Genomic DNA, 20,735 nt, shown 5'->3' with positions numbered 1-20,735 from the left:
GTGTTCTTCCACACTTGAGGACCCAATTCATGTACAAGGGGAGGTGCTGTGGGTGTGACTAATTTCATTGTGGTATTTCTTTCCTTCCCACCTCTTTCCTTCTTGTCCCCCTCCTTTTATTTTATTTTCTTTTTCTTTTTTGAATTATAAGGGGAACACATTAAGAAGCATCGCATTGTTGATGAGCAAGGTGGCCAGGTTGCATAGCAACTTGAGGGCTCTACTTAGGAATGCCCTGCTCTTCAGCATATACCCCTTTAAATTGGCTCTTACATTGAGTGGAGTTGATGACAAAAATGGGTGATTGCACTGAGTGAGTCTATTGTCACTCATATCTTCTAAGAGGTTCATACAAAATGCTAGCAAGAGAGTGGCTCTCATCATAAGAAGCATCATCACACAACTGTCGATCCCCACATTGAGATAAAAAAGAGGGGCAATGACTACTCTTCCTCCATAGTAGGTTTTTGTTTTAGTAATATTCACAATAGGCAGAGGTAGTTACATGTGGTGATGAAGGCAGGGTCAAGGCATGAGAAGAAACCTTTGAGGAAACCTGCTATAGATGGGTAGAGGTCCCTTTTGATAAAGATAAATCTTTCTTTAGGGATTGAGTCATTGACATTGTAGATCAAAGGGAAGTCATATCTACAATGCACCTCCTAGTTGAAATCAATTCCAAATCTTCTTGGGTAGGGCATGTAGATAGGATCCTCCCTTTCATGGGATAGGGTGCTGCAGAATGGGATCCAAGCCCCTAAGCTAGAGTCCTAGATGTTGCTGTGCCATCTATGTTGTGCCTCATATCCCTCCACCCTCCAAGTTACCTCCACCACCTTATCTTCCTAGTAGCCTACATATTCTTGTTGCCACCTTGTGGAGTCCCTCATTCGTTCCTCTAGTCATCTCCTTCCTAGCCTTTTTAAAAGTTTAATGATGTTTTTCACCAACCTAGGAGATAATACTTTGTCCAATGTGCAAGGGAAGGTGAAGGAGAACTCAAAGGGATGGCCGTGGTTTTCCCATTTCTCCCACACTACAAGTTCTTGGCCTGAGTTAATAGGATCGTACTCCTCACTTTGAGGGATGGCCACTTGTGGAACTTGAAATGTCTTTTCTTGAAACTTCTTGCTAATGTGTTCCACCTTCTCTCTATGCTTGTGCCTCATCTCTACCATCCATTCAGGTGGCCCTAGTTCCTCCCCTTGCTCTTCTTGTTGTACTTATGGCTATAGAGGGTGCCTTGGTTCTTGCATTAGTTCTTCCTTTCAATGGTTTGGTTCAAAGTGAGGTTCAAAGTCAGGCCCTTCTTCCTGCATTGGCTCCAATGGCTCCTATTGAGGTGGCTACATTTAATATTCTAGCTCCCCAAGCCCTAGCAAGGAGAGTTATTGTGTGGCTAAGCCAGCTGAGATTAGGTAAGCACATTGCTCCCCTACTCCCAAGCTAGTGATAGACTTAGGTGCATTGGCATAGAGTCCATGTTGTAGTGCCCTCATGGTTAGTTCTAGTTTTCTTCTTAGTTGCTCTGATGTCTCTTCTCCTCCCGGATGCATGACATTCAATATTGTGCTCAATAATGTGCATTGTTGCTCCAGCATTCTTGTCTCGACAATGGCAGATTTGCTTTTTGCCAAGAGGTGCTTACTCTCAGAATGGGTCATCTTGTTGGATAAGTCTTGGACTTTGTCTTCATTCTTAGCTTCCCATTCCTCTACTTTCTCCTTCATCTCCTCTAGCCCTTGTATTTGGTACCGAGCTAGAGTGGCAATCACATGCTCCTGCTCCTATGGCCATAATGTGTGCATTTGTTCTTGCTCTTGGTTTTGATGTTCCACCTACTCTTTCAATATGGCTTGCTCGTGGAGAGCTGATTGTAACCAGTTTTGCAGCTCCATTAACTTCTTCTTAGTCTCCTCATATCTTTGGTTCCTTGCTACCTGCAGCTCTGTCCTTGCCTCTTCTTTGTGCCTCTTCAACTCCTTTATTTCTAGCTCTAGACATCTATTTTCCTAGGATTTGAAGGCGCACATATTCTCTAAGGATATATGATTTTCTCTTTCTTCATCATGCAACTCGTTTAGACTCTCTTCTCCCTCTCTTGCCTTTAAGACCTCTTTAAGAGCGATTACTTCCATGTTCATGATGGTCATCACTCTTGCTTTCTCCAGCTTGTAGGCTACAAATGCAATCTTTTCTTCTTTGAGCTACACAACAAGTGCAGCCTTTTTCTCCTCTATTGCCTTGTTGAGTTAGCTTTGTAGCTCCTTTACTAATTCATCTTGATCTTCATTGTTGTGTATGGCCAAAGGCATCAAAGTGGTTGACGCTTCTAAGCAAGATACGTTTGGCCCTTGGCGTGATTATGCATCGCTTGTGCTACTGACCTCTTTGCGCAATTTTCTGTACTTTGGAAACTAAGTATTGCATGTAGGCCATAATGTTGCTTTTGTTGACTTCCTTCCGCAATTCCTTATGTTGGGGTAATTGTTAGTGTGGCCATGATTGGTGGGATTGGGTGTAGAGGGGATTTACCCTTGCCTTCTACAACCAGTCTTGGTCTTGCTTCCTCAGTTGCTACACTAGTGCTTGCCACATCCTCTCTTGTTGGGCTCATCATTGCCAATTCCTGAGATTAGGAACGTTTCTCCATGGATCTATGAATGGTTGGGGCAGTCTCCTGCTCCTCCTATTGCCTTAGTCATTCTTTCTCCTCTTCTTGCCTCTTCATGTGCTCTTCTTCTAATCTCTTTGATTCCTCCTCCACCCTTTGCAACTCCCTGTTTTCCTCGGAGAGGTGGATCAAGTTCTTCTTATGGGGATTTTGAGGACGATCTTTTTCCTCCCCCCTTGGCTTGACAACTAGGTGCCTTACTACTCATTGAGTGTCCTCTAGCTTGAGGCTTCTTGTCTGAGAGGGTTGGCCATTCTCCTTTTCATTAGCAACTCTCTTTGTGTTGTCCTACTATTCCTTGTGGATTTTGTCTTCCCCCTATTCTCCTACTAAAAGTGAGAGGGTCGAGCTTGCTAGGGTGGGAGAGTGATGATCCTCTTGGATTGGTGATGGCTCCAAGGTCTCCTTTGCTACTTCTCTTTCCACGTCCCCCAAAGCTTCTTGGATGATGGCAACACTTCTCTAAAGCATATAGTCGAAGTCTTGGAGGCAAGTTTTTTCCTCTCAAACTCCATTGCTATGGTAGCCAAAGACTCCCCTCATGCCACCTCTATTGCTGTGGCTACTACCTTTGTTGATTCATGTATGGTCTTCCGGACATAGGTGTTTCAATTGACCTCATCTAGGGCATTGGCTACAAGGCTCTCTAGCAATGGTATGTCTATTATATTCATAAGAGTATTTTATTTCTAGCCCGAGAAAAGGGTGTGGACCATTTTAGCCTACATTCGAATGGTAGGGTCTGGAATATCAGCTCAACTGATTCCATCATTTGTGTAGACCTTCTTTTTATCCATCCCACCATTCTATACACATCCCTCTTTGGCCTCTTCTCTAGATCCTCTGCTAATCACAGTGCCTTCTCCACAATCTTTGGATCAAGGGCAACTTCCACCCTTCTAGAGGTTTTGCCTTGCCTGATGGTCACTATGCCACTCATCCTTTGGGCATCAAAGGTCCTTAAGAATTCTATACATTTGTTGTGGTTGATGTCTCATCCCAAGTTTTCTAGGTACTTGGCAATATTACATCACTCTATCATTTGTACCACTACCTCTTCGACTATCACCACTCCTTCTAGGTTGTGGATGCTACGATAATTTAATTAATTGAATGCTCTGATCTCCATAGCTAATCCGTATCTCCTATGCTCTTCTTTTGAGAAGGGGAGCCTATTGGCTTGACACTTTGTTTCCTGTTGTCACACCATATCCACACTTAGTTTTCTTTTAGGGGCATCTTGTACAAAAAGTAAAATGACTAGAAATATTAGTGTCTGACAATGAGAATTATAGCCCAAAAAATAAGAATTCTCCTATAATCAATCCGCACACTTTACATATTAAGGTCACCAAAGTTGAGTCAACTTAGAATGTGGAGCTCTTCCTCCATTAGAATCTTATCCAAGTGTGGGTGAAGCTTGATATTATCTTCTAATGGCCGATTCCTAGTTATAGCCAACACTCTAAATGAGGTAGAGGCCACATAGGTCATGTTGTACTTAGAAATCTTGATGGCCCATCGTTGCTCCACATTGATCATGATTTGGTAGCCCGCTTGAGCTCATGAAAGGCGCAAATAATACCAATTGTGTAAGAAATTGGACTTAGATGCAAGAAGTCATCGAAGTTCAAAAAGTTCTTGTGGTGGCATGGAGATTGTACTTTTTTTAATAGGATGTGATCAAGAGTTGGCTTACGACTTTTTCTCATGAAATTCCATTTCCAATCATCTTGTTGCAATAATGGAAGTCTTAATAAAAATAAATTCATATTCTTCCCAAGAATAGGGCAAGGAATGTACCTCATTTACCATGGGTTCATCAAGTAGGCCTAGGTCCAAACATTCGTAACTTCTAGCAAACAGTGTGAAGGTTGAATCTAGTCATCGAATGCGCATTGCCAAGTCATCCCATGTGTCCATGGCCATGTTGGAAGCCACTTCAAGAATGGATCATCATGGTAGCAGTGAGCTAAGGTTTGTTGGTGGTTTAGGTTTAGTTGAACATGACAAGTTGATGCGGGGTGCTTCCACTTGAAGATTCTCATTGGGTGTGGCAAGATTGGTTTGCGAGGTTTAAAGTTCAATTAACACTTTCTCATCAGGTTTTGTAGTGGTGATCATCTTAAAGTCCTTAGACGGGAACTCACTCATGAGCAGTTGCTCCTAGACTCTTGGTTGAGCTTTGCATTGATAAGCCATTTAAGCACTCAAGAATTGAGCACCCTTCCTTTTAGTTTTTTTCCTCCCTTATTTCGATTGACATTTTTGAAGCTTGGTTTTTAGGGCATGAGATTGAGGATCATACATAGCTGTTAACCCTCAAACAAACAAGATGGAAAAGATGGAAAATCTAAAGTAGAAGACAAGGACAAGGCAAAAGTGAAACAGAAGACGAAGGTGCACCAGGAAGAATCTAGAAACACAAGAAGTGTAGAAAATTCCTAAATCAAATAAAAAGACACATGAGGAAAAGCGCAAGTCTATACTATTTTAAAAAAGTGCAAGGCACACCATGGTTTAATTTAAGAGTGCCCGGCTCTCACCCGTGCAATTTGTAAAGGTAGATGGGTCGTAGGAAGGAAGCTAGGAAGATAGGAGGACAAGGGGAAAAAGGGCCTAGGCCACGGCCGGCCATGTAAAAAAGGGGACCGCCCAAAAGGGATGTAGAGTTTTGTATATAAAGTTGAAAAGTGAATGAGAAGCTCATTCTTGTGTATGGCCAAAAGCTTCTTCTTCTTCTTCTTCTTCTTCTTCTTCTTCTTCTTCTTGCTTGCTTGAGCTTGTGCTTGAGAGAGGGAGTGTGAGAGTGTGAGGGAGTGAGTGTGTGAGGGTGAGGGACCAAGGAGGAGAAGCTCTCCATATTCTCCAATCTTCTTCTCTTCTCCTCTTCTTTTGTCTTATTCGCGGCAATGGAGCTTGGAGCACGGAGCTTGAGGATGGAGCTTGCTTGAAGCTTGCACTTGGATCGTGGAGCTATCGGAGTGCATGGGAGAGGAGGTAACTCGATCGGCATGGAGGTAAGCTCACTACACTCATGGATAGATAGTGCATCGGCTATGTGGGAGGTAGCCATTAGTGTTGGGCTTGGAATGCTTGAAGCAATAAGCGGTCTGTGGGTCTTGGGGGTTGAGCGAAAGCTCCCACATTTTGATTCCGTGCCGGGACCAATGGATTCAAGCCTTCAGCGCTTGCACACTTCGAATTGAGCATTGAAGTAGGGTTTTCCCCAAATCGGTGCTTGAGGTAAATAGGTAGGAAGCGAGGGAGTTTGAAGAGGTATTCGATCTCCTTAGTAAGTAGGTTTTTGTTGTTTTGGACTTGGGAAAGTATGATGGAGTAGTGTAGGTATTTTCCTTATGATTTTTTCTTGCATTTAGGAAGGATAGGAGCAAAACATGGGAGCAAACAATAGGGTTTTCTATTGCTGTATAACACGCTAAAATAGGGAAAAGAAGGGCTAAATATGAAATTTTGGGTTAATGTTAGTAAGGGAGGCAAGAGTAAGGTGAGTACAGGCCTGGGTAGGGTGATAAGGGGCCATGAGTGGCAAGAAAGGCCACATTGTGCATTGCAAGGTTTCATGAGAGCAGGAGGGAGGGAGAAAGCTTCATCACATGGATCCACTTTGATCTGGCCATCCAGGAGTTATTTGCCTAGCCCGGATAATTCCACACCTTCCCCTATATGAGTAGGTTGGATTTGGAGGTGCTCAGCATGAAGGAAGCCCTCGATCGCTCGACGCGACGAATTCTTTGAAGTTCGACAAAAATCGCATCGCACTCAGCTTGTCTGAGTGACGATGATTCTGGGCCGAGTCCCAAAATCGGCCCTTAAACTCAGTCGTTCGGTCCTCCGTTCGGCCCTCGGTCCGCCACTTGGCCATTCAGCCCACTACACTCGGACGCCTTTCACTCGGTCTATCTAATTGAAGCATTTGGACCAACTTTGAAATTTGGCCCTCGACCCTGCAGACTCGGCCCTACCCCACTCGGAGAAGTTGATATTCGGCCTAGTCGAATTCACCACTCGGCCCTTGGCCGATTATCCCGCTCGTCCAAGAGATCCAATTCGGCCCTTGGACACAAACTTGATTCGGCCCTCGCTGCGTGTGCCTCGACTGGTCCGAGTCACCCACTCGGCCCCTGCAATTCGAACAAGTTGGGCCAAGTGTGGACTTCTCCAAATTTTCCAAAAATTTGACTAGATAGACCTAGCTAGAGCTCAGTCGCACAACCTGTCGCGAGTCCTCCTGATGCTCAGAACTCGATTCTGGTGCAAGGAATGAGCAAAATCGTAAGGCGCAACCACTTAGTAGCTTGTGTAGGCTGTCGTGAGACCTAGAGTCCTAGAGACAACCCGCTGAACCATAAACCCCCCGGACCCCCACAGAGGGGGCTTGCCCCTTTCGCACCTCCCCCAAGTAGGTTGGAGAGAAAACACGCGCCGTGACAGGTCCTCCAAATTAGAACCTAGTGTAGTAATGGCTCTACACGAGCATGGATTCTCACTTGCAAAAGAGCAACCAAAAGCCCATACTCGAATAGAAACAAACAAAGACCCTAGAACCTCAATGGGCCAATCTAGCCAACAAGGGCAAAAAGGCCACACTGCAAAAACATGTACGTGTTGCATTCTGACTGCATCTAGTCAAAGCGAAAAGCAATAACATCAAGCTACAACGACAAGGATGACTAGATATGACAGTCCTAAATGATAGATGCACCTTGAATAGCACTGCAATGACGATCCAAGACATTAGTGGAGAATCCACATCTGGTCGTGCAGTTGGGGATCCAAGGGCATTTGTCAGAAGGCTTAAATTTATGAACTAAGACCCGGAAGATGAAGACATAGTACTGCCTACTTATCTTAGGGTCAAACTCACCGCGAAAAGGGAGCTCACTATCAATGCTCTGATTGATGAAGAAGTAGATTTTGATATCTTGACCTATGAAGCATGGACCCTACTAGGCCAACCAGAGCTCACATCGACTAATGCAAATCTTAGCCCTTATGGGGGACACCCACAAGCACTCATAGGGAAGTGCAAAATCCTTGCGACAATTGAAACTGAAAGCTTGCCTATCCTATTTTATGTTCCTCAAAATAGTGCTAATTACGGGAAGGAAACCCTCCTAGGAAGACCCTTTAAAAGGGCGACCAAGTGTGAGGCTGACTATGTAGCACAGAGGATACACTTGACACTACCCGGTGTGAGGATAGTCACAACCTTTACCAAGGATGGCCTCATCAAACCTTGAGGGAAAGGCAAGGAAGATGCTGACATAACAGTCAAGCCTACTAACGAGAGTAAGGACTTGTTGGAAGAGTTGATACAAGCACAAGTCGAACAACGAGAGCCAGTGAGTGAGGCCATGCTTGAAACAAGAAGGTCAAGAGACAATGCCAAGGACGAGCCTTGGACTTATAAATATCGTAGAAGATCCCAAAAGAAGCCCAAGCCTTATAGACGAAGGTATCGATGGAGGGTCAGCACAATGCCACAATGGATATCCAAAGCATTGCTACGTGCTCAAGGGTATTACACAGGTAACCAATGGATTTGGATGCCAAAAACCCCTGCTAAACCTCCTTTGTCGACTGAAGGCCAGATTGTATCAAGAGCAAAGAAGCGTAGGAGGAGATCTAAACAAAAAATCAAGTCTTGAGTCAAACAAATTGGAGTGATAGAGCCCCTCACTATCGAAATCAAGAAACCAAATAGGAATAATCAGAGGGTAGATCCTCAGCCTAGCATGCTTGACAAGCAGATATCAGATGTAATCATTGAGGATACGCAAAAGCCACTAGTGCCCCATAAGCTTTTGATTCCCCAAGAGGGTAAGAGGCATCATAGGCACAACATTGCTAATGGCAAGGTTAAATGCTCAACAAAGCAAATGGTAAAATCATCTAACAACCATGAGCAAATTTTCCAGCTAGTGTCGGAGCCACTTAGGAGTCCCAAGTCTCCTACACCCTCTTTCCCTAAACGGACATAGGAAGCACAATAGTAGTCATCAAGTGCAGCTGCTCAATCCCAATCTCTATCTCATTTAAGCTTCCAAATGTCCAAGAGGTGGGACATGACACCATCCGTAGCTCTCGGCCCAAGGATATGCCTATGCAACCTAATGTGACTAGATCTGATCTATACAAGTGAATGCTCAAAGGGCAACAAAAGACACAACCACTTCTGATCACCCTAGGGACTTGACTCCACAATCCACCAAGAGTAGCCAGTCCACTGGACTAGCCACTACTACTTCCAATTAGGGATCACAGTAGTCATAGCCCTTGGCTGTGACAACGACCCTTGTGGAACGTGTGCTTAGCAGTTCACCCATGGAGGAGCTGCCGCAACCAGGATCCTTGACAACTCTAGCACTTTCAAAGCACCTAAAGCCTAGGCTTGAGGAGAAACCTCTCAAGATGTAGCCAAGGAGATGGCGCATCTGACCAATCAACCTAGCAAGGCTATCCAGTAGGTTGCAACTACATCCCATGAGAGGACACACCAGAGAAGGGGAAAGCTGAGGCCCAACCAAGCACATCAACGACTGACCTAGTTCAAGGTCTTGTGTTGTTAAGTTTTGCACCTTCACTGACTAAGAAAAAGAGGAGAAAACAACAAAAAAAATAGTAGTTACATGTAGTTATGGACCCCAAGAACATTGAGACCAAGAGCTCTAGAGAGCTGAGGAATAAAGCATCGAGTCCATCCACCAAGGAACCCATTGATGTCTCTCCTAATAGCGTTGAAGCCTTAAACACATTTTTGTGTCCTGAAAAATCAAAGCAACCATTACCATTAACGGTTTCTTCCAATACTCAATCCACCAACAACAGAACTCACATTGACCAATCAAGAGTGGACACAACACTGTCACAACAGGGTGACAAATCTATACCAAACACATCCAAGGAGAACCATGGCACAATAGCAACAAAACCTCAAGAAAAATGCACAATTAGCATTGAGCAATCTTGCTCATCTAGGCCTGAGCCCCTAGCTATGCTAAAGCCTAGGAAAACTCTTAGAACCTTGCATGAGATAGCAATCGAGCAAGCCCTTGTTGAACATAGAAGTGTCGCTGAATGCTTAATTGAGTTGGATGCTAAACTCAAAGTATTCACACGTGTTTACGTCCTTTCGGACATGGGTGCATTCCCTAAGGAGCAGCTTGAAGAATACTTGCCATTTTTCCTATCCTGGGAAGAGCAAGAACATCTTGACGAGCACTATGATAGGCTCCTGCATGAATGCATGTGACTCACCTCTAATGAGGAAGCCGATGAACTACGCTTAACTGTAACATTCAATGATATGCTCTGTCAACCAAATCTCTTAGAGATAGAGAAACTAAAGTGATAATCAGAGGGTCAAATTCAATTAGAAAAATGTTGGATTGAAAACCATGTTGCAATGGCCAAACTAGGAGCCCAAATTATGACAATCTCAATGGAGTGATTGGCCAAATGGCAGTCTCAAAGAGACCCAACCTATGTGGCACCAACTTCCTTTCAAGTGCTGACTACCATTCGGGGTATGGACTTAGCTGGAACTAGCCAAGAGAACTCTTTGACTGATAAGGTTCTCACTGAGGGAGAGTTACATGTTGCCAATAGACTCGGACAAGGTACCATGCTACTCGATGTTGCAAAATATATATCGTTATTGAGTATGCTGCCACGAGTACTAGATGCATGTGCCACACTCCAGTACAATCCGGAGTTCTACAATTGGTTTTTATCCTCGTGAAGTGACATGGATTTGTAAATATGTATATAAATAAACAATGAATTTTGCGACCCTGTATAGGTAACATCACAACACATAGGCAATGATAGTCAAGCACAGGGAGAAGAGTTGGGTTTGACAGGCACATTTAGAAGTTGTGTGACCATTCCCACCTCTGTGTGGAGGGCATGCAACCCTCATTACTGCCATAGGAAGCCCTGACCAACATCTCTGATGGTGTAGACGGGGCACCATCCCTTCCTATACACCTTTCCCCTTTTCGGTCTATCCTTCCGAGGATGAGCCGTGCCCCACTCCATGATACCACTCCATGCAACTTAGCATAAGCCAAGTTCTGCTAATGTCTGGAGGCAAAACAAACATCATCATGGGGGCCATCCCTCTACAACAAACATTGCATGCCTCACCTCTCTCCTCCTCGTCATATGTGCTTGATAACCCACTATATAATCCCTTCCATGCGAATAGTTTTATCCTGCCTCAGGGCCTAATCCTTGGTTTGCATTTTGTAGGTCCTCCTACGGTAGTAGTCATGGACCACATAATGTAGCTGGCATGAAAGGAAGCTCTCCGCCGTCGAAAAGAGCATAAGGCACTAGCACCCCCACCAGAACGCTATGTGCCTACTCTAAAGAGGTACGCGTCAAAAAGAGGCCCCAAACGACATGCCCAGGATGATGCAGACCGAAAGCCCCCCAAGCCAAGAGGACAAGGGCTCAAGGGAGCACATGGGGTGTGGCAACACCAACCATGCAGGCTCCCACCAGACGCTTGGGCACCAAGTGCTTGAAAGAGGAGAGGGCAGCTCGAGACAAGCGTGAATTTGATGCATTGTTTAAAAGCATACAGTTGCGGCCAACTAGGGACTATACCATTCGGGTCCCAGTCGACATTTTCCCCACCTAGCCTCACAAGAGCCCCTCACCAGCATAGCCTCGGTCGCTCGACCACCCAGACTTGCCCCATCTCATACAAATAGAGTAGCCACCTGTTGTATAAAAGGCTTATCAAATGCTACCTAGCCATGACTTTTTGTCTTTAAATAGTTAATTATTGACATGTTCCCCAATTGTACAAACTTTTCATATCTGCGTTTAATATATTTCACATCTTTAGCAAAAGAAAAAGATAATCAAGCATAAGTTATAAGTATCTAAGTCAACACCATGGAAATCAGATAAGTGATGTCTCCTTGCGTTGCACTGGTTTATTATAGTTACGACATATGCCATACATGTACTCTCATAAAGTGACAAGTGGATGCGAGATGACGCAGGTCTTTGTGTGAAAGTGTTTAATACCCAAGACATCGCAAGACCACCAACCCCACAAAGATCCGCGACAAAGCCACGCTGCCGAAAGCAAAAATCACCCTTGACGATGACCCATATCGCATGGCCCAAAGCATAGTCATTGGCTACGCTATCTTTTTGGGTCAAGCTCTACATTTGGCTCATGACAGATGTTACCTCGATTGTACTGACATCGTGTGTCGCAAAGAGGTTTGCAAAATCTCAAGTGTATCTCCCCATCTCAAAAACTGTTTCTCTAACAACACGGCTAGGGCACAATCATCACTGTAATATCCATTTTCTGAGCCTTCGAAGCTTGACATTTTCCAACCCATTGAAAGGCTGAAACCTCAACATATTGCAATGGTTGTACTCAGGTAAGTCCCAAAAAAAAAAAGGAAAAAAGAAAAGAAAAGAGACGAAAAGAAAAGAAGCACCCATGATCACGGCACAGCACCTAGGGATCCTCAAATTAGGTACATCCAGTGACCTTGGTGTCGGCTGGCTCCATACCTAGTCCCCTAGCCCTTTAGCATCACCCACATTTGTTTAGGGCACGTCAAGGGCAGGACATACCTAGGGAACTTGTCTCGCCTATGGTTAAACCTGTCACCCTGACTCATTTGCACGATTCCTTTTTTTGCACTCTTCTTTAATACCATTGCAATCCATCGTGGTAAGTCACGCATTAACAGCCATGGAAAGTACACCGTACTCGTCAAGCAATACAAATAGCTACCAGCTACTGCAAGTGAGGTGTCCCTTATTCAATTATGCTACATTGTGCAGTCACAATGCAAAGGATGTCTCATACACCTTCACATGTACTTCTTCTCAACATGGACAACTTTGCTTTATCCACACGTTGTTATGCGAAACCAGCCCGCGGTCTTCTAACTACATAATATTTAAGTATACACGAGCACTCACATAATATTTGCACCCAAATATATACACAGTTTGGGTCCTCAAGTGCAAGACAATACTCTCAGCTTACTTAGAGTTCGGCCTGTCTCCCAAACTAATTGAGCTACGTCTTGTGCATGGTAAAGAAGACTAGCACTACCCCTAGGGAGAGACCACATATAAGAGGTTTTCAATTGCAGGTATTGAAGACTCCAACTAAAGTGTCGTTCGCCCTTCATCGATGCCCAACTCTGAATTCTTATCCTTTATCATCCTGCAAACCTACCACGAATAGTCATGTGCAAAATCCCCAACAAACCAACACTTGTGCTGGCCATCAGTGCAATCCCCAACAACAGCCCTACCACCAACTCCAACAACCCTACCACCAACCACCTAGGCCACCAACGTACCCCTAACAACCTTCCTCCAAACCACCACCAACACTCCTCCACGGCAACCATAGATGTCCCTTTCACCCATGTCTTCAATGCATGCCAAAGCCTGCTACCTACGACTATAAGTGCCATGGGAATGGCACTCGTCTAGGAGGGGGGTAATGTTAACCCTCAAACGAACAAGGTTGAAAAGTTGGAAAATCTAAAGCAGAAGACAAGGCCAAGGCAAAAGTGAAACAGAAGACAAAGGCACGCCAAGAAGAATCTGGAAACACAAGAAGTGCAGAAAAGTCCTAAATCAAGGAAAAAGACACATGAGGAAAAGCGCAAGTTTATACTATTTTAAAAAAGCACAAGGCACACCATGGTTTAATTTAAGAGTGCCGGGCTCTCACCCGTGCAATTTGTAAAGGTAGATGGGCGGTAGGAAGGAAGCTAGGAAGATAGGAGGACAAGGGGAAAAAGGGCCTAGGCCACGGCCAGCCATGTAAAAAAGGGGATAAGGGGATGACCACCCAAAAGGGATTTAGGGTTTTGTATATAAAGTTGAAAAGTGAATGAGAAGCTCATTCTTGTGTGTGGCCAAAAGTGGGTCTCCTCCTCCTCCTCTTCTTTTTCTTCTTCTTGCTCGCTTGTTTGAGCTTGTGCTTGAGAGAGGGAGTGTGAGAGTGTGAGGGAGTGAGTGTGTGAGGGTGAGGGACCGAGGAGGAGAAGCTCTCCATCTTCTCCTCTCTTCTTCTCTTCTCTTCTTTTCTCTTGTCTTACTCGTGGCAATGGAGCTTGGAGCGCGGAGCTTGAGAATGGAGCTTGCTTGAAGCTTGCACTTGGATCGTGGAGCTACCGGAGTGCGCAAGAGAGGAGGTAACTCGATTGGCGTGGAGGTAAGCTCACTACACTCATGGATAGATAGCGCGTTGGCTATGTGAGAGGTAGCCATTAGTGCTCCGCTTGGAATGCTTGAAGCAATAAGCGGTCCGTGGATCCTGACAGTTGAGCGAAAGCTCCCACAATAGCACTTGAGAGTTTAGGCAATTGTAGTAGGGTGTTACCCTCTTCGTATCCTTGGACTCACAATAGGGCTTTTGAAACCCAAAGCTGCTAAGTCACATGTGACTGACTATAGGAGCACCAACTCTGCTGTTTAGGCCTAGAGCTTGAGGTGTGGAAACTATGCATTCCAAATGATTGACATTTGTGAAACTATTGTCTATGCTTAGGGGCCCACTTGAGTGTTTGGATAGTAGTTCTAGTTGTGGCTTCCAAATGCAATTGTGAAGGTACTATGGGAGTACATTGTGCTAGAGACTTGGTTTAGCTATTAGTGGCACTACAGGCTTTGGGACAACTATGGTGCCCTTTGTTGAAAGTTGTTACTATTCTAACATGACTGATGGAAAGGTGGATGCACTGTGAGTCATAGTCAACATTACAATAAACTTGTTTTTGAACACGCATCCCAGCAATGACTCCTTATCAACACTTTGCTTGTTAGGTACCACATAGAAAATGATGGGTAGGCTCTTAGTCTTGATAGAAACCATTAGTTTGCATTTTTCCAAGAGTGGATAGGATTGCCCCCCAAATGGGCTAAGTTGTGCATTGGTTGGTTGCAATTGGGGCTGACCCATGGTGGTCCAGTGTTTGTGCATTAAGATATTGGCATCATCTCTCTCGTCAATTAAAACACATCAAGGGTGTATGCATGTTGGCAGGTTACGATGATCTGTAGGTAGGTTGGTGCTACTACTTCCTCATCCACCTCCTCGAGTTTTGCGATGGTTGCAACCATCACATTCATCGGTGGTTCTATCATCAGAGGTTCATGAAGTGGATGTGATGGAGACTAATACTTTCTAATGTGTCTTCCGTTGAAGAAACCTATACCCTCTCCTTCTAGGGTTTCAAGTTCCACATTCCCCGTTCCATTGACATTGTGGACCTTGAAAGGTCCCAATCCCTTGAACTTCATTTTCTGCTTGTGTCCCTTAACAGAGTATAGCAAGAATAAGTGTAACGTGTCCACTTGACTACTTGTAGGACACGTCTTAGCGGCCCATCGGGAAGAGAATCCAGAAAGCGCCGCTCGGCACTCCCACGGAATGTCATGGGGTTTGCGATCTAGGTCTTCCCGAGTCTACCACAAAGCGAAAGAATTCCGATCGTTCCCATTTAGGACCGACCTGAATCAGGGTTTTCCTAATGGTCAAGTTCCTAGAAGGTAACTAGCCTCGAACCGTCAGGGTTTTCCTAATGGTCAACTACTTTACGCAGAAACGTCAGGGTCGAAGCGGATTCATGCTGCACTTGGTTCAAGGAGAATGGGAAACGAGAGGGATGCAAAGCTCAACCTCTCTGCCCGTAAGGCATAGTCCCATTCCGTTCCCCTAAAATAGCATAAATCGGGACTCTAGTATCCTAGATTCTAGGTCATTGTTTACCTTGCTGTCAAATCCGTTGAGAAAAGTTCTTGGCCAACCGGAACCATCCTTCCCTAGGATGGACCCATGGTCACATCCACGGCACTTTCCCCAGGGTTGCTTTAGTTATCTACTTACCTACCACATTTAGTTTGACAAGCAAAAATAGATTTCTTAATTAGCTAATTAATCATCGGTTCCTTCACGTAACTTAAGCACTGACATAGAAAAAAATGTCAAACAAGTTCCTTTTCAATAATTGATCTTATTTATCAGTCTTTGAAATACATCATATAATCCAGCCCGAAGGCTAATCCAAAATCTAGCCCGAAGGCTAATCCATAATCCGCCCGAAGGCTATTCCAATAATCCTCAGGGATCACTATTCCAAGTTTCCGCCCGTAGACTAGTATGCGGGCCTCGAGATCCAATCCCGAGTCATGTCGACCTCTTGTGTAGGACCCGGAGGCAAGGGATTTACGGCCAGAGCCCCCTGGCACCCAAGCATCCTCCTGCTCCAAGTAGCACCCACGGAGAGACCTCTCGCGGCGGGTTCGGTCCACGTACCCATCACGGCTAACAACCCCCTTGGATAGGGTCAGGCAAACACTCGGGGGTAATTGATGCTGCCTCTCCCTCCAGACCTTCAACCTGAAGCATTAATTATTTTTCCAGCTTTAGTTCTTTGAGCAAAGAAGAACAAATAATGCTCCTAACTGTATAAACACAATCAATCCAGTGGTCGTTTGTTTGGCCAATTGCTAAGGTGTGAATCATTTTCTTTGAATGCATCTAGAAATCAATCCAGGATCAATTGCGACTTGGCAAGATCCCCAAGGGTTTGTTTGTTTACCCTTTTATCCTTGGGTTAGGGTTTATACCATGTTAACCCAAATCAACAAATACCTTAGCTTCCTTATATTAAGGTTAATAAATCTTGGACAACCTCGTTGTCCTATCTTGATTTGTCAATTTCTTGCTAGACGATACACAACTTCCCTAACTTGGCAAATCAGCCTCAGGGGAAGGTGATGTAGCAGGATGGCTACTCACCCTCAAGATAGTTTGACTTGTACTTAGGACTTGCCAACCTCGATCTAAGGAGTGGCAATTCTATTTTGTGATTTAACACAAAACCATGCGACATTGCAACTTGTTGAATAGAAGTCGCATCTAACTTGCAGGATTAGTTCTCTCATCAAATGGTAATCCTTGGTTGAGAATACATTTGGTCAAGATGTAGGGTTTGGGAGTCCTCTTAACCCAACCCAACCCTAATGCTACTAGGCCAATAACTCTTTGGCCCTTAGGGTTCCTAGTTTCCTTTCAGAAGTCTAACATTTGGTTATCCGATCATTAGGGTGAGGACCCTAGATCGTTCTTGCGTGGGCTTTTAGCTAACCTTAACATTTCGTGAATGTGGGTAGGACCTTTGGGATCGAAAGTCTTGACTTGGGATCCCAAGTGCGATGCTAGGCAGAATTTTTAACGTAACCAAACCCTACCTAGCACTTTCAGGTGTTTGTCGTAGTAATTATTTATGCTTTTATGAATCCCATGTGGGTTATGCCCTCACAAGCGATTTACCTAAATCGATCTAATTGTCTTGTGACAAGAGGTGGTCTTTTCTTAGAGATGCTAATATTTTTCGTAAAAGGTGTAAATAGTTGCAAGACATAACATTCCATGCAAATATGTGATTCATTGACTTTTCCTTCTATGCAACTATAAAATGTACGATGGCCATTTCTTTTTCTTGCCGAAACTATAAAGATTGACAATTTTAGGGCTAACTTGTATAAATCCTACGTTGATTTACATCCAGAACTATGCTTATGAACCTTTCGTTTAATGCAATTTAATTCAGGCTTTAATATGACAATTTCATCCATTCCCAAATCCAACTTCGATAAAAGAAGTCCATGTATGCATGCCATGCAACCATTATTGATTTAATTTGTTCTTCAACACTTAGCCCAACCTAGGATGTAATTTTCACCGCATGCAATTTACAAGGTACATAAATCCCTTTCATGCAATGCAACTATTTGGACAATATCTAATGGACGTCAATGATTATCTCCTACAAATCACGTCTAGGAGATTATTATCTAAATGCATTATGCGCTGATCTTTTTCACGAGAAAATCAAGGACGCATTTAGACAAATCCACCTTTTAACCTATGCAATAGGATCACAATGTGGAAGTGCAAGGAATTTCAAATGCACATCATGCAATTAAATCTTTGAGAATAGGATGATCAATTAAAATTTCCAAGTGTAATTAAACTTGCCTACGAGAATTGGACATGCCTAGTGCATTCTTTTCATGCGGAATCAATTTTTAAGAACATGGGTATTGAGGTTCGGGGTGTTCTCCACATGCGAACTCGGAGTAGAAGCTCCCAAATGTGCGCCTCTCACCATTTTCTTGGGAGCCATTGATGAGTCAAAGGAACTTCCTCTTGGGTCCTTTACGCATTACGAATCCCTTTCCTGCCCGATATCTTCTCCTTTGCACATGACACGGCCTTACAGTCGCGGTTTTGAAGGCACCCGAGAAGGCATGGGTGAATAGGGGCTATGGGAACTTTAATGGAAGATTCCAAGCCTCTGAACACCAGAGATGACATGGAAGGGGGGTGGAAATGATTGGGAAGGAGGAGATGTCAATGAGGATGGAGATGAGAATGATGATTATGATAATGGTGGTTGTGGAGTAGCACAGTGTGGCGCAGCAGCAGAGCAGGCGACAGCAGCGCGGCGTGGCGGATGGCGACGGCCTGGGGCAGCACGACAACTCCCTCTGTCTCCTCCCTCCCCCAAGCTTAAGGGGAGGTTATATAGGATAAGGCGGGGGGGGGGGGAGATAGCCTCCCACGTGGCTGGCTTGCATGCCTCCCCTCCCTCATGCTTCTCCACTCCACACCACTCCATCTCATGCTCTTCCCACACTCCCTCTCCCCGCCATGCATCGGCTGAGGGGAGGGGGTTAATAATAAACAAAATTTTCAAAATTTTAATCATTATCCCCTTTTTTTCCTCGTGGAGGGTGTTCATGTGTGGGCTTGCGGGTTTTCAAGCCACGGCCTCTTATGCACGTCATGGAGCTGGAATTTATCAATGGGCGTGGAGGGAACACTTAGCCACCAACATTAATGGACGGGGAAGATTATTTTAGTTTTCTTTTTGCGCGGATTATGGGTCTTTGATATTTCATGGTGAAAATATTACATTCTCTCCCCCTTAGAGGAATCGAGATGTCCTCATCTCGAGAAGAACTAAGGGTATTGTTGGTTGAGAGTACTTTCATCCATCCAAGTGGCATCCTCTTTGGGATAATCTTTCCACTGGATGAGATATTATCTCAAGGTTCTAGATCTCAAATGCCTCTCCCTAACATCTAAGATCCTGATAGGCCATAGCTCAAGGACTCCTTGGCTAGGCATTACAACTTGTTGATCATCAAGCACATGACTAGGGTTAGGTACATACTTTTTCAGTAGACTGATATGGAATACATTATGAACTTTTAGGTTTTCAGGGAGTTGAAGTCTGTAAGCGCTAGGCCCTAGGCACTTGAGAATCTTGTAAGGTCCACAATACCTTGGACTTAGCTTTTTGCATTCACCCAAGAATAGGGAACTCTTCTTTGAATGTACGCCAATGAAGACCATATCGCCTTCAATGAAGGATCTGTCTTGATGTTTCAAGTCCGCATAAGCCTATTGCCTGTCCTTGGTGGCTTGAATGTCCTGTCTTATTGACTTGATTTGGTCATCCATATCTTCTAGCATCTGTCTTGAAGCTTCAACCCTCAAGGTTGGATCCGAAAAGCTTAAAGGACTCCAACAGTCATGCCCATACAATGCTTGAAAAGGGGTCATCTAAATGCTTTGCTGGTAAGAAGCATTGTAGGCAAACTCAACCAATGGCAAATATTGCATCCACTTTTTGGGTTCGCGACAGCAGTGTGCCCTTAGCATATCTTCAATGACTTGGTTGACTCGTTCCGTTTGACCATCAGTTTGGGGATGGTAAGCTGTACTGAAACAAAGTTGAGTCCCAATGGCCTCAAAGATAGCCCTCCAGAAGTGTGATGTGAAGAGAGAGTCACGATCACTAATAATTCTTCTGGGTAACCCATGCAGTTTGAATATCTCCTTGATGAATAACCTTGCAATGTCTGAGGCTTTATAGTTTGTCTTAATAGGAATAAGATGTGCAACCTTGGTGAGCATATCAACCACAACCATAATGGAGTTGTATCCTCCGTGAACTTGGGGCAGGCCAACAACAAAATCCATACTAATGAATTCCCATTTCATTTGGGCAATGTCAAGTGGTTGCAATTTCCCTGGCATTCTGACATGTTCGACCTTAATGCGTTGACAAAAACATTCAGTGACATATTTGAGAATGTCACCTTTAAGCCTCTCCCAATAATAGCTCTTTTAGACTGCATTGAGGATCTTGGCATAGCCAGGATGTCCTAAAAAAGGAGAGTCATGGGCTTCCCAAAGTATCTTCTACTTGAGTGAATGGCTTGCTAGTATACATAATCTCGTTCTATAGTAGACAAGTCCATTATTGATAGAAAATTCTTGATATTTTGCCTGTAGCTTCGGGTCTTGATCTTTGATAGGGATCTCATTTAGCAATTTCTGATAGGTTGGATCATGGCATGCCTCTTCTTTAGCTAGCTCAAGAATTGGGTTGTTTGGCATGGATACCTTTGTGGCTAGAGATCTTGCTATTGATGGATCTTGCAAAATTAGAGAATTTAGAAATGATTTGTGAGTGAGTGCATCGACAACTACATTCTCCTTTCCAGGCCGGTATTTGATTCCAAAATCATATTCCTCCAGCACTTCAATCCATCGACATTGCCTCATGTTGAGCTCATTTTGGGTAAAAATCCATTTACGACTTTTATGATCCGTCACTAAGGTAAACTTATTACCCAGTAAATAGTGTCTCCAAAGCTTGAGAGCATGGATGACAGCTAACAGCTCCAAATCATGGGTAGCATAGTTCCTTTCATGGCTCTTTAGTTTCCTTGAAGAGTATGCTATAGGATGACCCTCTTGCATAAGCACACATCCTAAGGCAAGCACGCTAGCATCAGTTATTACTTCAAACTCCTTACTAAGGTCGAGAAGTTTTAGGATAGGTGCTGATACCAAGCTTTGCTTTAGTTTATCAAAGCTGGACTATTCAGCAGGGGACCATACAATTGATGTTTGCTTCTTCAGTAGATCCGTTAGAGGTGCTGCTATCAA

Source organism: Lygodium microphyllum, chromosome 23 (assembly GCF_053477565.2).
Source record: "Lygodium microphyllum isolate KBCC chromosome 23, Lygodium_microphyllum_v1.1.10, whole genome shotgun sequence".
Classification (NCBI taxonomy): Eukaryota; Viridiplantae; Streptophyta; class Polypodiopsida; order Schizaeales; family Lygodiaceae; genus Lygodium; species Lygodium microphyllum.
Note: the sequence above shows the minus strand (reverse complement) of the source record.